At 44.2% G+C, this 17009-nt stretch overlaps 1 long non-coding RNA gene across 1 annotated transcript; it reads left to right on the top strand.

Annotated features, from left to right (window-relative positions):
• On the top strand, window positions 1–16323 carry LOC125147544 (uncharacterized). The gene is made up of 3 exons (XR_007145235.1): window positions 1–66; window positions 1298–1511; window positions 16269–16323. It is a non-coding gene; the product is annotated as an uncharacterized LOC125147544 (long non-coding RNA).
• The last annotated feature ends 686 nt before the right edge of the window (window positions 16324–17009 follow it).

Below are 17009 nucleotides of genomic sequence, written 5' to 3'. Positions count from 1 at the left end.
CACTTAACAGAAGCTTATGTTCTCACAGTTCTAGAATCTGGAAGTCCAAGATTGAGGTGTCAGCAGGTTTGGAATCTCCCGAGGCCTACTTTCTGTGCATGGATGTGCTCTCACTGTGTTTTCACATGGCCTTTCCTCTGTGTGTCTTTTCCTCTTATAAGGGCACCAGTCAGACTGGATTAGGGCCCATGCTAACAACCTCATTTTAACTTAATCTCTTCTTGAAAGGCCCTGTCTCCAAATATAGTCACATTCTGAGGTACTGGGGCGCTAGGACTTCAACATATGAATTTGGAGAGGACACAATTCAGCCCACTACACCCAAAAGAAGTCTCTGAGACAAGGATTGGGTGCAGGTAGCTCATTTGGAAAGCGCAATTGAGTTTTTTTAAAGGAAAGTAAGACCTGTAGAAAAGCCCATGAAAGGGGTGCTTATGAATAGGTTTCTGAACCTCAGTCCTGCTGGAGAACACATGTCAGAACTGCCTGACCAGAGTCTGGAGAGGCTGGCACATTGAGCCATAGATTCTGCATGGGACATACTCTCTAGATTTTGGAGTTGCCTCTGTCTCTGGAAAGCAGGCTCTTTTGATGCAAGAGAAAGCCCTCCAGCATATACGGAAGAGATCAGGTGTTTAAGGTGGAAAGCTGTCAGCTTCAGCTGGAAACTCAGCTGTGCCAAGGGGAAGTGGGGAGAGGGATGGGCAGAATGTCAGCTGCACCTGCTACAGGAACGTATGGTTATTATCCCTATCTTCCAGATGAGCACACAGAGAGAGTTGAGTAACCAATAGTAAATGATGGGACTTGAGTTTGGATTTAGTTTATTTAATTGAAAAACCCCAAATCTTAGCTATCACATTAATGAAACTCATTCATTGATTGGATAGACATTTGTTGGGCCTCTTGTATATGCACATATGCCAGTGCCAGGGATATAACGATGGGCAAGACATAGATCTGGACTTACCCAGAATTAGTCAGTGGCAGACCTGGGATGCTAACCCAGGTCTTCGGACTCCTGGCACAGTGTTCTTTGCTCTCTCTGAGCAGAGCCATGGGACCCATGGGTGAGTTCAATGCCTCGGCTATTCACGTTCCTATTTGACCCTCCCTTCTCAATCTTAGAGATCAGTCCCTTTGTTGGCATGAAACATGTCAGCTCTTTAGCTTTGTTCCAAACAAAGGCCCCTTGGGAGATGAAGCAAGAATGTATGTGAGATTTATCACCAGGATTTGTTTTCTCCAACTCATCCACGTTTGCTCTCTCCCCTCACGTTGCCTCCTGCACACGCAGGCGTTACCAGGTGCTGTGGTCTTTGCGCTCTACAGTCTGGGACGTGGCCCTGGTGAACATAGTCAGGATGCCTGAGACTCACATGAGACATGGGCCTCCACCTGCCGTGCTCTCCATCCTTTGAAAGGATCCCATGGATAAAGTGGGAACAGAGGGACAGAATCCAGCAGTCTCCATGAATTGCTTGGCCGGAAAAGGAAGCATCTCCTTCCAGGTTTGAGGTTTTTGTTTTTTGTTTTTTTAATTCAAGTTTATTTATTCCAGAGTAGCAAGAATATGAAATCCATATGACAACCTGGGTTTGCGTAGCTCCTGACTCTGTAAGTCTAACAGTGATCAATATGTTGGTCTGTGCCGACATTTCTGTCTTTGGCTGACAAATCCTTATTTTTTGCCCTTCAACTGTGCATTCACTTACAAAACCTCATTTGAGTTTTACAAAAGCCTTACAAAGTAGTGAGAACAGACATTGTCTTCCTTTTACAGTGCGGAAAGTGGAGTTGAAGGAGATGAACAGTTGCTCTAGTTCACAAGGTTTGGGGGAAGAAAAATTAAATTATCAATGTGAAAGGATGTCGGTGGAAGGTGAAAACATCATGCAGATATTATTGTTCTCAGTGTGACAAATCTCTTTAGTGACAGAGCTGGAATCAGAAGGCATGCTTTTTGACTTCTAGAACAGCACTGTGATTCTGCTGCTATGTGATGGTTGCTTTTGCTGAGGTCTCTTGGGCTATAGAAGGGACCTAAGTACCTCCCAGGTCAATGTGGAAAATCCTGATGTGAAGAGAGTCTTACTGGGTGTTCTGGCTACTACTGCTCCAGAGCTCCAAATCTCGTGGAGTAAAACAGTGACCATTTTATTAAGCTTATAGTTTCTGTGGGTCAGAAATCCCAAAAGGGCACACAGTGGGAATGACTTGAATCTGCTTGATGATGTCTGGGGCCTCTACCGGGGAGGACTCTACTGCTGGAAGCTGGGACGTCCTCAGGACTCTTGTACGTGACTGGTGCTTAGAGTAGGAAGACCAGGACTGCCAGTCTTGTAAGTGGCTTCTCCCAATGGTTGGGGCTTCCTCACAGGCTGGCTGTTCCAGGGTGGCTTTCTTACATAGCAGCTCAGGGCTCCAAGTACAGGCATTTTACTGGACAAGGCAGAGGCTAAGTTGGCTTTTCGCTTATGCCATACTCTTTTGCTGACAAGGGACCCATGAGCCCAGCCAACAAGGAGAGGACACAGACCTTACTTCTTAATGACAGGACTATCAAGGTCACATTGTAGACGTCCTTGTAGGATGAAAGATATCATCACCTCCATTTTTGTAAAATACCATTTGCCACACCTGGTTTCAACTTACTTATTTGTTGCCCTATATCTTAATTTGTTTTTTTTTTTTTAAAGTTCTGGAGTCACGTGTTTATGTACAATGTTTCCATCTTTCCCTGAAAAAATGTAGATGTACAAAAGATCAGCAAACATATTAGCCTTGTGAACAAGAGAGAAAACAGAAGCATAATTTACATGTTTCTGACTTCACAAGTATGGCTATTTCCATAAAGATTAAATTGGTCATTTGGGTAAATAAAAAAGCCATTCCACCTATTTCTGGTAGCATCTATTAATGACGCGATTCTAGATAGCTTTAAATGGTCTTCCAGACTGCAGCTAGGATGTAGATACACATTCAGCTGCACATGTGTTAAATGCACATCTATCATCCCTTCCCCTTGAATTAATAATGCAGGTCAATAATGTGTGAAACAGGTTGGTTGAAAATTATGTTATGGTGGTAACGGTATACACACAACGTTGTAGGGTGAGGGGTTTGTAGGGTAGTGGGTGTTTCAGAGCGACAGGGTGAAAGCAGTGTGTGGTGTTACAGATAAAAGCAGCAAGTGGCTCAAACACTTGTCGAAGCTTTGGTACTGACATGCACGTGTTCATAGGAGCTGACAGGAAACAGATTACCCAAGAGTCTCTGGGAACGGGTTTTATATGGGACAAGTCTCTGGGAAAGGGGTTTTTATATAGGAAAAAATCGTCAAAGTAATGTGAGGTGGTTTTCCAAATTCTTGGTTGGTTATTCCGCAGGAAATACGGAGATGTCTTTGCCAGAGTGGCCCCAGCCTTTGTGTTCAGATTTTGAAGGCACCACTAATGTTCTGATTACTGCATACACACAAGTGCACACACACGTCATGCTCAGTGTTTTGGAGTTAGGGTCACATTAGGTTTGTACTTAATTATGGTTTTGGTTTGCAGACATGTGAGGCAAATAAAGATAAGATTATAAAAGGATGCCTGCAAAATTTCTTCTCATTAAAAAAACTTCTCTCAACAGCTATTGAATACCTAGTGATTTCAAGACTCTGGGAGAGACATAAAGGTATTTGAGGCTTGAATCCTTCATTCTACTTGGGGAGACAAGATATAAAACATATAGTTTTGTATTGTTAACTGGGCATGTGTTTAAGAAACAAACAATGTTGCACACACAGTTTGTTTTAGTCGAGGAGGATGTGATCCCTGGTGGGGGGAGGCTATCAGGTGCATATTCCCAGAAGAGATGGGGCCCAAAAGGAATTTGCTGGGGTGGTTAAGATTCAAAAGATGAGAGGGTGGAAGCATTCCCAATGAGCCCGAGGAAGCAGGGAATGAGATGTGGACAAAGGTGTGAAAGCAAGAATGCATGCGTGGGCTCTCCCTCCACCTGCAGCCACTAAATGACAGCTGAACTTGAAAAAGTATATCAGGGTCATCTTATAGAGGGCAGTTGGCTTTTTGGCCGTTTTCAAGAAGATGAGTTCAGAGCCAGAGCTGAGAACAACCCCACCCCGAAAATCGCAGCCATCTCGGAGGGCCACCTTTGATTTTATGACTGCTTACCAAGTGACAGCACTGATTAGGATACTTGAACCATCGTGTATGAATTCCTCAGATCAAATTAAAATCATTAATCTCCAGGACAAGCGCAGCAGAGGCTGGGTCTGCGTCTCTGTGTCTGAGTTAGAATCAGAGTAACTGGAACTTCTGTAATGAACCTGGCTGCTTGGGGAGCTGCTGTGTCCCAGGAGCCCAGGGCAAATTTTGTGCTGCTTGTAGCCCACGAGGGAAGGGGACAAAGTTGGCTTCTACCTGCACTCACTGCTGCCTGGCTGCTCAGGGGAGGCTCTGATCCTCTTTTAATCCAGTGGAGTCAGATTGGGGGCTGCTGCGGCAATGCTGGGAACACATCGGAGGGGGCCCATGTGGGGCAATGCCAGGTGACACCGTGCTCGCCTTCCTGCTTACTATGGATGCTCAGGGATGCTTGTTAGCTGATCGGAAAAGTTCAGTGGCATCAGCACATCCTCAGCATTGGCAATGCAAAACACTATCAAACTTTCATTTCTTTGAACAAACAGCACAGAAGTGATGGGGAGTGAAGGGATGTTATTTTAAAGCAGCAATGATATGTAAGTTTTCTCTAGCAAAGCAAGGGGATGTATAATTTATTCCCTTAACAAATATTTATTGAGAACCTACGGTGTGGCAGGCACTGGATTAGGTGCCAAGGACGCTATGGAGAATGAAACAGCATCCTGTGTTATGGAGCTTAGATGAGGGGGGAGAGTGGTTTGGAGGGACACATGGAGTGCTATGATAGAGGAACTAGGTAGGCAGCTGAGGCTGCCTGGTAGAAGGGATGGGTGCTTCAGTAGGGCTTCCTGGAAGAGGTGTTATGGAAGCCAACACTTTAGAGTGCAAGCTAGACCAGCAAAGAGGGGAGGACGATTGTCAGCAGAGAGAACTATCTGTGCATAAGCCTGTTACAAGACTTGATAATTTCAGGAAACGAATGCAAACAAACAAAAGTGTTACGTTTCCACTCTGCATACTCTTCTTAATTCATTTGTTTAGTCATTCATCCTGCACCCACGTGTCAAGGTGTAAGAGCAAGTGGACAAAACAGCTGACACAAGAACAGGACCCGGCTCCTTTTGGTCTCTTCGTTGGCCTCAGGCCACATGGGTTTTGGAGTTAAGCGCGTCTGTGCTTGAATTCTGATTTACTCTTGACACCTTCGCGTCCTCGCAACATGCCCTTGAGCGTGTTACAACACATGCTCAGTCTCGGTCTTCACATCTGTAAAGTGGGGATACTGCTAACACCCACCCCACAGGGAGGTTTGCATAATTCAACGGAATATAACATATGTCTCTAAAATGAACGTCCCACTGCACGCTGACCTGGCTTGAGGTTATCCCAGTGTACTTTGTGCAGCCCCAGAGACTCCCCATGCAGAGTCTCGCCCACCCCAGTCTCACCTCCCTTCAATCTATAAGATGTTGTGGGAGGGCCATGGAGAAGTGTCAAGGGGGTGAGCTGGGTGGTGTGGAGTAGACTTAGAGCATGGGCTAGGCGTCATGCCACTCCCCAACCTCCTAGCCCTTGACAGGGGCCATCAAATGCCCCATATGTTGGAGGATGAGGCGGTCAGCCCAAGGAAACTCTGCCCCAGAGACTCTCCCAGTGCACAAACAGGGCCCTGTTTGTCCCGTCTCTCTGCCCGTTTGCCCGGGACCTCCCAGGCAGCAGCCCTTTTCTTTCAGCTCGCTCCTGGTTTCAGCTGTCCCCTCTGTCCCTATTCCTCCACGGTGAGGCTTTTCCTGTCCTCTCCCGATAGTACTTAGTGGGCAACTGGGGAGCATCTCATCCACTAACGAAAAGAAAGCCTAGACTGACAGCAACTGAAAAATGTTTGCATATCACAGCCTGCAAAGGACACAGTTTCTGGCCTCTACTCTGCCTTGAGCAGCAGAGGAAAAGACAGACAGGAGTTGTTTTTGTTTTAAGAGCAGTTTGAATGCTGATTTCTGGCCACTTAGCAGCCTCTTGACAAATGGAAGCTTCTTCCTACTTCCTTCCTCTTCCCCTTCATTTTCTTCCCTTATTTATCTTCTCTTTCCTCTCCAGGCCTTCCCACCATGTACCACATTCCTATTGGAATCATTGTCTTTGTATGACATGCTCCTGTTACCACTGGTGGCCTCTCCAACCCAACTTCCCTGAGCAGCATCCACTGATCCGTGTAGATATGACCTAGTGATGGTCCCTTATATTCTCCAAACCTGGGAATTTCATTTTGGTCACATCATGGAGATCTTTCCCCCAGCAAGTAAAATTCTGCGATTCTTGTTGCTAGAATGTTAGTTTTCTAGATGCCTAGATACGGCACTGAAGCACAGTAAGATACGTCCATTTCCCCCACCAGAATGTCCAAATCAATAGGAACAATAGTTTCAAGGGCTGGTGAGGGTTCAGAGCCACCAGAACTGTCACATATTGCTTGTAGGAGTGTAAATTGGTACTGCTTCTTTGGAAAACTTTGACAGTATTTTACTAATCTAGGAAATACTGGTATCTGCCTATCCTATGACACAGTACTTCTGTTCCTGAGAATAGAGAAATCTAGGAGAAAGGAGTGTGTATGCCCACCCAGAGATACGTACATGAATGTTCACAGCTTCTTAACTGATACTAGTCCCAAACTGAGAGCGACCCTAATACCCTCAACAGGAGAATACGTCAATAAATCAGTGTATTCATCGAACAGAATAATATGCAGCGATGAAAAAAGGATGAGTTACTGTCACATGAAGCAACATGCTGAGTGAAAAAAGCCAGACCAAAAAAAGAAGACATTTTCATTTAGATAAAATTTGTAACAAGCATGCCTTGTCTATGATGATGGAGGTCAGAGAAGTGCTTTCCTTTGGGGAAACACTGACACGGGGAGTGTGCAAAGGAGCCAGTTGGGTTGCAGCAAATAACATTTAGCTCAATCTGGGTGGCAGTGAATGGGTGTGTACATATATAAAAATTGAGTTAAATACTGAAGATTTAGTCATAACTGACCACGTGTAAGTTTTACTTTATTTCAAGAGGAATAAAAGTATCTAGACGAAAAGAGTGAGACATGGGCTCACCCAGCCCTGCCGTTAGCTTAACATGATCATGGCCCCATCATTTCCTCTAGGGACCTCAGCATCAACTCTGAAGAACCACACCTGGATTCCATTGCTCTTTGGACACTCTGTGATGAGGTCCATGACAGCAGTGAAGACTGGGATCCATTGCCCCCTTTTATCTCCACTGACACACATCCCTCTTCCTCTGGCAGCCAAGGAAACCAGCCTCTTGGCATCTCACAGACATCATCCTTGGATGAGCAACTTCCAAATGCTTCTCCTTAGCCTGTGGGAATGTGGGCTTCATTTCTTAAGAGTCTGGGAAAGAATTCTCAATTAACCCAATTAGGTGACAGAGTTTTCTCTTGTCTTCTTAATTAATATGAACAATCAAATTAGAATGGTGACAAAAACTTGGCAACAATATTCCCACTGTACAGAGTGATCAACGATGTAGATATGTTTCTTTTGAAAATTTATTTATTTTGAGAGAGACAGCATGAGTAGGGGAGGGGCAGGGAGAGGGAGAGGGAGAGAATCCCAAGCAGGGATTCTCAGTGCGGGGGACTGAGCCCACCAAGCTGTGAGCTCATGACCCGAGCTGTAAACAGGAGCTGGACGCTTAACCAACTGAGCCACCCAGATGCCCCAGAGGTAGATATGTTCTTAAGTGACATCATCATCTTCATTAGTATTTTGCCTATAAAATAAATAAAACAAATCATTAGCGTTCCCTTCCAGTAATGAAAGTGCTGGTATTCAGTACTCACACATAGTAATGCTGTCATAAATTGGCCCAGTTTGGCAAGCAATTTGGAAATAATTATTAAAGGCCATAAAGGTGTTCATATCCTTGGGGTCAGTAAATCCTGCTTCTGGGAATCTTTTTTTTTTTTTTTAGTTTTTTTTAACGTTTATTTATTTTTGAGACAGAGAGAGACAGAGCATGAACGGGGGAGGGTCAGAGAGAGAGGGAGACACAGAATCTGAAACAGGCTCCAGGCTCTGAGACATCAGCCCAGAGCCTGACACAGGGCTTGAACTCACGGACCGCGAAATCATGACCTGAGCCAAAGTCGGATGCTTAACCGACTGAGCCACCCAGGTGCCCTGGGAATCTATTTTTAAGAGAGTGTTCAAAGTACAGAACACAGATACTCTGTTCACCAAACGAAGACGGGGTGAGTTACCTCATGATGCTTCTCTGCATGTTCTGAATCCCACAGCCGCTCCCTGGTTCTCAAAGTGTGGTCCCTGGACCAGCAGCAACAGAATTACCTGGGGCCTTAACAGAAACACAAATCCCTGTGCTCCAGCCAAGACCTACCAATTCAGAAACTCTAGGGGTGGATCCCAGCAGTTTGGGGTTTTAGAACACCCCCCTAGGGTGTTCAAGTCTGAGAACCGCTGACCAGTCTGGTAGAGAGCCTCTGGGACCTGGACAAGAGCAGGTAAAGGGAGGGAGGGGGGAAGGAGGGGGATGTGCATCCTAATTCTGCACAGTCTGGGCTTCCCCTCCTCCTCAACTTATCCCTGGCACACAATTCATTAGGCACAGTTCTCCTTGATTTCTTTGGCCAATTTTCAGAAGTTTCTAGCCACTGCCAATCTGTACAGCATCTGCTAAGGACACTAGATTGGACAAAATGGAGGGAATAGGGACAGAAGAAACCTGTTTAATACATTTGTTTCCTCTTTGAGTTGCATACAGGCAGGGCAAAGACGACAGGGACCATTCCTCATCTCCCTGAAACGTGGCCTAATAAACACAATAATAAATTGTCACACATAAAGTTCCTTAAAAAGACAGCCTCCCTTGCTCCTCCTACTTCCCTGGATGGGAAGAGAGGGAAATTCTGCTGCAGGACAAACCCATCCTTCAGGTGAGCGTGACCCAAGGGTGGTTCACGTGAGGGTCCTGCTCATTGGCTGGTGTAATCCATGGCCCTGCCATGTTTACACCCCACCCCGAGCCTGGCTGCTTATGCACAGTACATTAGATGTGGCTGCGCGCTGACATGGACAAATTGGCAATTACAGCAGAAATAATGCTGCCCTGGACTTTTGTTCCTGAGCCCGTGCTTGTGGGAGATTTCCTCGGCAGGCTGCCATCTCCTGAGTCAGGTGCTGCGCAAGATGCCTTCGATGCCTCTGGAACCTTTCCCACCTCTTTCTCAGGAAAAGAGCAGCCTTGGAAATTTGCCAGCTCTGTCTAGCTCATCCTCAGCCAGCTCAGCAGTTGGGGCTGCCACCACCCAGGTGCATCTTCCACAGGACCTGTGACGGGCAGGATCTGGGTTGGGTGTGCTCCATTCAGCCTGAGCAGCCTGGGCTGAAGATCTATCCATCCCACAAGTTAATTAACTTATGTTGGGCTCTATTTGCTTTGATAGTTACCAAATGGAAATGTCAGAATGAGCACATGGGTGTCTGTAAGTGCTGAATAACTGGGTGACAGGCTGGATCTTCGTGCAGTCATTAGGCATTGAAAAAATTCTCTTTGGTTTGCTCACGGGAACTTGATTATTGGGGCACGTAATGGTTCTTCTCCCCACCTAGTTCTGCAGAACTGATCTTCCTACGCACAATGGGAAAGGTTAAAGTCATCAGAACTGGACTTTTCATACAGGACTATATACATACATCACATGGAGACTCGTTAAGTGCAGACTTGAATTCGGTAGTTCTGGAATGGGGCCCGAGGTTCTGCATTTTTAAGAAGGTCACAGGTGTTGTTGATGATGCTTGTTTGTGGACCACTATTTTGGTAGCAAGACTATAGAGCAGGGATGGCCAAACATGTACTTTGGAACCACATGGGGAACTTAGACAAATGTTGACATGTGTCCCACCTCCCAGAGATTGTGATAATTGGGTTAGGGTGTGCCCTAGACTTTGGAATTTTTAAGACTCTAGGTGATGGTAGTATGCATAACCAGTTGGGGCCCATGATTGATAAAATAAACAGCTGACACCTGATAGACTCAGCAGCAGCTCAGTTAGCAAAGGAACCAGGTTGAGGGAAAATGTCACATCCTCTGATGGGGTGACAAACTAGGTTTGTCCTAGTTTCTCGAAGCTGGCTGGGCATCCAAATCACCTGGAAACGTGTTAGAAATTTGGAATGCAGAGCATCAACCCAGATTTACTGAATTTGAGTCTGAGGTAGGGCCTTGGAAATGTGTATTTTTTAACAGGCTCCTCAGGTACTTGGGAATAGCTAGCCCAGCATGGGTATCTGAGCTGAACTATCATCTCTCAAGGGCCTGCCACAGGGGGGCATTTATTAACCCCTCTAAGCCACCTACTGCTGCACATTATATATGTATTATTTGAAATAAAGTCTGCCTTGCTTCTACACATCTTCTAAAAATTCCATGTGCTGCTGTTCCTGTCCTGTAATATCTGTTAGTGGCTGGCCATAGCGCCTAAGACTCATGTCATTCCAGAACCCAACCATTGCTTCCTCTGGAGGACTATTAACATCACCTTGGTCTGACCTTTACAGAAGAGGACACCATGGTCTTGCTAGGCAAAGTTGTGCCTGGAGTAGGGCTCTGGGCTCCACTATAAGGCGTGGTCCTCATGAACTTGTGTGCCCTCGAGAAGCAGGTTCCCTCTTTGAGAGATAACTTTTCTGGCTTTGAGAGCTAAAGCCCCTACTTGCTTTTTTAATTAATTTTTTAAATGTTTTTATTTATTTTTGACAGAGAGAGACAGAGCATGAGCGGGGAAGGGGCAGAGAGAGGGAGACACAGAATCAGAAGCAGGCTCCAGGCTCTGAGCTGTCAGCACAGAGCCCGATGTGGGGCTTGAACTCACAGACCGTGAGATCATGACCTGAGTTGAAGTCAGACGCTCAACCGACTGAGCCACCCAGGCACCCCCCTACTTGCTTTTTATAGTTACATTATTCTATCTCCTTTCTGTTCTTTTTACTTTCTGTGCCTTTCAGAGATAGTCAGTATTTAGAATCAATTCTCCTGGTCTATTGAGTAGAATTAAGGAATTTTAGAGGAGACAAGGCTCTTTGGGTATCCCCATCTCCTCTGGGCCTTGCTCCAAGCAAACTGAGCCCCTTAACATTCCTGATTGCACCACCTTGAGCCTTTATAGTCATGTGACATTTGCCAATGTTATTCCCCCTTTCCTTTGAGAATCAGCTTCTACTTCTGTCTTCTTATTCGGATCTTTCCCATCCTATAATATTATGCCAATTCTTCTTCCTCTGTGAAACTTGTCAGTGTGAAGAATGGGTGGGATCTGGTATTGGAAATGTAAGATCGTTCACTAGATAACTAATTGAGCTGTCTGGATTTTGTTCTGCTAAGTATGGAGCACCAGTGAGTTGGGAAATGATATGTTCAGAGCCCTGAGTGATATTGAGAATAAAAGACAATAAATGGGGACCATTTATGATGCCACTGCAAAAATTCTAGTGAGAGATAGCCTCTCCCAGGGTAATACAAATGGAGAAAAGGGAATAAAAATGAATGAAATAAATTATTTCTCATCAAGAGGTAAGCAATTGTTTAGATATATTTAGTGATTTGACTCCCCACTTCCTAGGAGATAATGCACATGAAAGTGCTTTCACAAACTACAAAGTGCTATGTGAAAATAGGATATTGCTATTACTAGCTCATTCCTTATCAGTTTATCTAAATCTTGGAAACACTATTAAATTTAATGATTATCAAACAAGGTAGATAAAAACTGAAGCCATGGTATCTATAATATGATGACATGATATTTCAGCAAAAGAAGGTTACCCACATAACATATTTATTGTAAAGGCAACACAAATGTTAAGTCTGAAAATTCTGCTTCGAAATGGCATAAAAATGGAAATTTCTCAAGTGAGTCATTCTGCAGGACAGGCTGTTCCTTTTTGGCTGTTCTATTCAAGCTACTCTCCCATCTCAGAAGTTTAAAAATACATGTCTGAGTCCCAGTAGAGTCATCATCTATGGCTTGGTACACCAATTTGTGGTTTAGATCCAGGAAACAACTTGACTCACCTATTTCTCCATTGGGTTTTTAATAAAACATTTCTCAACATAAGCTTCTTTGTCCATGTGTTATTTCCAATGGGAAGGGAGATGAGTAGAACAGACTACCATTAAAATCTAATGGGTTTCTCTCAGAAGCCAGATGTACTATTAATGTTTTAAGGGAAGAGAATCATGTCTTAATTCTCTTAGAATCCTTTAAAGATCCCAGCCCAATAACTGGATCAGAGTAGGTGATCAATACATATTTGTTAAATTAGAGACAATTGCTATGGTTTAAAAGTATTTGTCTACCTGCTAGTAAAGATACCAAAACATTCTGATTGACACATTCATACCTAAAGTATGTGTGAGATGTCTGTCATGGGGTTAGGGCTTAATTGTAGTGTTTGATTGAAACTAACAGAAATCTAACTGAAGATGGTCCAAACTTTTTAAAAAATTCATTCCTCTTTGTAATAGGACAGGGATATCTTGAGGAAAGTTGTTAGCTTTTAACCTTTTAGCTCTACTTGCTTCTGTGTTGGGTTTATTCTCCTGCTGGCTGTCTCCTTGTTATGGAAAGATGGCACCGGGAGCTCCAGGCCTGCCTTCTATAGGTTTACCAACGTAAGGGGGGGGGGGGGCACCAAAAAAATATTTCTACCACTTGTTCCAGCAATAGTCTCAGACTGACTTGAATTCATAGCCCATCCCTTAACCAGTCATTGTTACCAGGGGATATGAAACTGACCCCTGGATCCAAAGGACAAGGCCAATTCCACCAGAGCCCATTGGGCTGAGTCCAGAGAGATAGTTCACAAAGCCAATTGAAGTGCTGCTACTAAAAAGTAGAATCAATTCTGGACAGGCAAAAAAGTAGTAGATACCCATTTCAAGACTATTGACACATTCATTTGAAAAAAATCTCAGCCTTTAAGGTGCTTACAGCCTGGTGCAGTACTTACATAATTTATAGAGAGTACCACAAAATTAATCCACTTGTATTTCATTCATATTCCTGAATAGAATTAAGACATGCAAGTCTACTTTCACAGATTATTCAAATTCAAGGCATTTAGCGTAAAACTTTGCATCAGGGACTCCTCAATAAATGTTTGATCAAGTTGAAACACAACTTCTCTTAACAGTTAAAATACCTTTGCTTAATCTTAACTTCATCCTTCCCTCAATTAAGTGATTAAATGTCTTATTAAATTAGAAATCAGTAGTGCCTTCCTAAAAACCTTATGCAAACACATACATTCCTAAGGCATATTTTTCGTGGTACTCATTCCTTAGAGTGTGATCTCTGCTGGTTACATGAGTAAGTTTATGTGCCTGTCAGGACACACTGAGCCTTTGAAGTCAGGGGATGCTCCTATTCTTTGATGCTGAAGCAGCACCGTGGAATGAAAATAAGAAACCTATGTCTCCCAAGGAAGGGGCTACCACCATTGACATACAGATGTGATTTCTTGTGCTCAGCCTTGCTCTTTACTCAGTGCCTTAAGGTGGGATTCCTAGGAGCAGAGCCAGAGATAGGATTCCTATGTAAGTGATTTCTTGAACAAATGCTCTCAGGTACAGCCTGAAAGAAGCAAGGGAAGCAGGAGAGGTCTGCAGAAGACTTAGACAAGGATGTGAGGGTCTAGCTTCAGTATGATGGTATAGGAGGCTGTGAAGTATGAGTAGCACCCCAGAGTTGTCCCGGGGCGGGGGGGAGGGGGGGGGAATCAAGGGCACAACCTTTAATATGGCATATTGTTCAGTCTGCAGGTTTCTTCTCCTCCTCCATGGGAGATTGTTCCTTGAGTAACTTCCAAGGCATTGCTGGGGAAAGCAGTTCCTGTTGATGAGGATACTTCTTAATAGAAGGGTGGCCACTGTCTTTGAGTGCTGGAAGAAGGATGAAAGCACCAGCCTGTAGATCTGGATAAGGCTCTAAAGCTTTTGCTGTCATGGTGGTAAATCATAAATGTGTGGATGCATGAGGTCAGTCTGGTAGACAGCTCATTTGGTTGCAGAGTCAGTCTGACTGCAAACAAATTGTGCACACACACATTTGTGGCTATATGCCCACTGTAGAAGATTTTAGGGCTGCCTACCTCACTATGGTACATGATTGGCAGCATTGTATATAAATTGTTATTTTACCAGGAACAGTGGAATCATCGCCGTACCGCAACAAAAGTGCTTTCCCTTTGGAATGCTACTAAGTCATCCCAAAGATTTTCATAATAGCTATGCTTTTTAAAGGAGTATTAGGTTGAGATTTATTTTCTAAATTTTGAGGTCATTATGATTATAGGAAACAACAGAGGTTATAATCCACCCTTAGGTCTTACTATTTAGTGGGTCATTGGCATTTCTGAGCAGACAATGCAAGGAAAAAGGACAGTTTCCAGTTTCCAGTTTTCATCGAAGACTAGCTCCAGTTAATTAATTAGAGTGCATCATTCTATAGAAGGGCAGCTCCTAAGGAGAACAGGTAAAAACACATTTCATTTGCAGGAAAAGATTAAACGGGGCCATAATGGAAACATAGCCAGGAAATAGAAATGGAATTCTTTCTGACAAAGAATTCTAAACTGGCCCATGTTGGAGTTAGGGCCTATGGATACCTAGTTCTTCCTGGTGTTTTCTTTCTGTGTAAATGGGAATATCCAGAGACTTTCTCTAGCTGATTAAGCAGGTTTTTAAAATCGTGCTCCACATTGGGTTATAGTACCTGCAGTAGAGGACTATGGGCAGGAGTTTAGGGAGTGAAGATCATTCTCTACTGGTTTGGGGGGCTAGAGAGGGCAGGTTTTGAATTGCTTAGAAGATGAAATTGCTCTCGTTTGTAATTACTCTGGAGGCAGGGAAGGCTGTTTTGGTCTTCCTAAATTAAAAAGAAGCTTGAATGACAACATAAAAGCGATTGCTTTTTATTCACAAATAGTGATGCCGAAGAAAGCTAACCTGGGTTTTCTACACAAGCGGCAAGGAGTCTTTGGAGCAGCTAAGGCATCATTATCTTGTTTATGTGCAAAAGATAAAGGTTAAGTAGATGAAATTTTACTTTTATAAAGGTAATATGCTTCTACCATTCTGTTCTTACAACCTAACTGCCTCCTGATAAAGTTGTTCCTGGAGTACAAGAGGCAAGCCAGTACTGAACATGCCCATGTATGCTCACACCTCTTAGATAAATGACTTTGTTTCTCTCTCCGTATAAATGCTAGGCAGAGCACATGTGAGGTGGGGATACAGAAGGCAATATCCCAGTGAAAAGATGGCCTTGAGAAGGGCAGGGACAGATGGAGGGAGGCAGGCTAGAGAGATGGGCTTGCCTTATGCTTGCCCAGTAGTGATGGTGGAGTCACACTTTGCATCTCTGCCCCCACCCTAATCCAAGAGAAAGTGACTTGTCTGAGACCCAACAACCAGTTAGTGGGAGGCAGATCTAGGGCCTCATGACTCATGTCCCACCTTCCAGGGCTTTCTACTACACTTGGAATTGGAAGAACTGACCCATGACCATTACCAAAGACAAACCAGAGCTGGACAGTAATGAACATGGTAAAAACAGATTTTACTCAGGAACTGCTGTAGTGGGGGAAAAGAGACCTCCATGCAGATCGGAGCTCAATTCCACGTACTGAATGGGCAAGTGGGGAGTTAAAGCCAAGGAAGAGGGTGGGGGTCAGTGGATGAAAAATTGCTAAGAGGACACATCAGGGATAAGGGAGGGGGCAGTTCTGGCTAAACTGACCTGGCAGGAGTCTTGCTGAAGGCAGGCCAGAGAGATCAAACATCACCTAGGAAATTTGATCAGATATTGACGGTGGAGAATTCTGGCTAAACTAACCTCACAGGCTTCTTGCTAAAACCGGGCTCCACAGGGATAGAGATGGAAACCCACTGTGGGGCCTCGACAAGCAAAGGGCTCAAAGAAGCCTAACTATAGTTTGGTCAAGAAGAAAATCTTTGTCACTTATGTAACCCTTCTCTGAAAAGCCCCTTAATCATTCTCTTTCTTCCAGAAGTGGGGATTGTACCATCACTCCTACCTACCTCAGAGGAACTTTAAGACAGATACAAACTACACAAATGCTTTGGAAATGGTAAGCCATTATTGAACTATAAGGACACCTAAGAATGGATTTCTTCAGGACCACAATGCCTCCCAGACTTCTGAAAAATACTCCCTCTGCCAGGTTTCTCATCACTGTCTGTGGCTGCTCTTTGAAGAGAAGGTAAGAACGTGCTCTTTCTGATGATTTGGAATGCAAGTATTTGGAAATGGTCTTTGCCATGCTGAGAAGAGGTGTCTCACTTCAAAAAACCAGGTGTTTATTTAATGATGCATCAAAGACTGTTTTGGGAGCACATGAAGACTTTTGTATTCTAAAGAGAACGAGTTAGAAACATGTTTTCAGCAATCAGCTTTCTTTTTAATTTTTTTTTCAACGTTTTTTATTTATTTTTGGGACAGAGAGAGACAGAGCATGAACAGGGGAGGGGAAGAGAGAGAGGGAGACACAGAATCGGAAACAGGCTCCAGGCTCTGAGCCATCAGCCCAGAGCCTGACGCGGGGCTCGAACTCACGGACCGCGAGATCGTGACCTGGCTGAAGTTGGACGCTTAACCGACTGCGCCACCCAGGCACCCCAGCAATCAGCTTTCAATTCTTATGCCAATGGGTAAGGTATTAGAAGAAAACCTGGAAACATTACAATGGACCAACATTTTTCTATGGTTTTTCCTGGCAGAGATACAAGGA

The sequence above is a fragment of the Prionailurus viverrinus genome, chromosome D2 (genome assembly GCF_022837055.1).
Source record: "Prionailurus viverrinus isolate Anna chromosome D2, UM_Priviv_1.0, whole genome shotgun sequence".
Lineage (NCBI taxonomy): Eukaryota > Metazoa > Chordata > Mammalia > Carnivora > Felidae > Prionailurus > Prionailurus viverrinus.
This window is presented reverse-complemented; position numbering and strand designations above follow the sequence as displayed.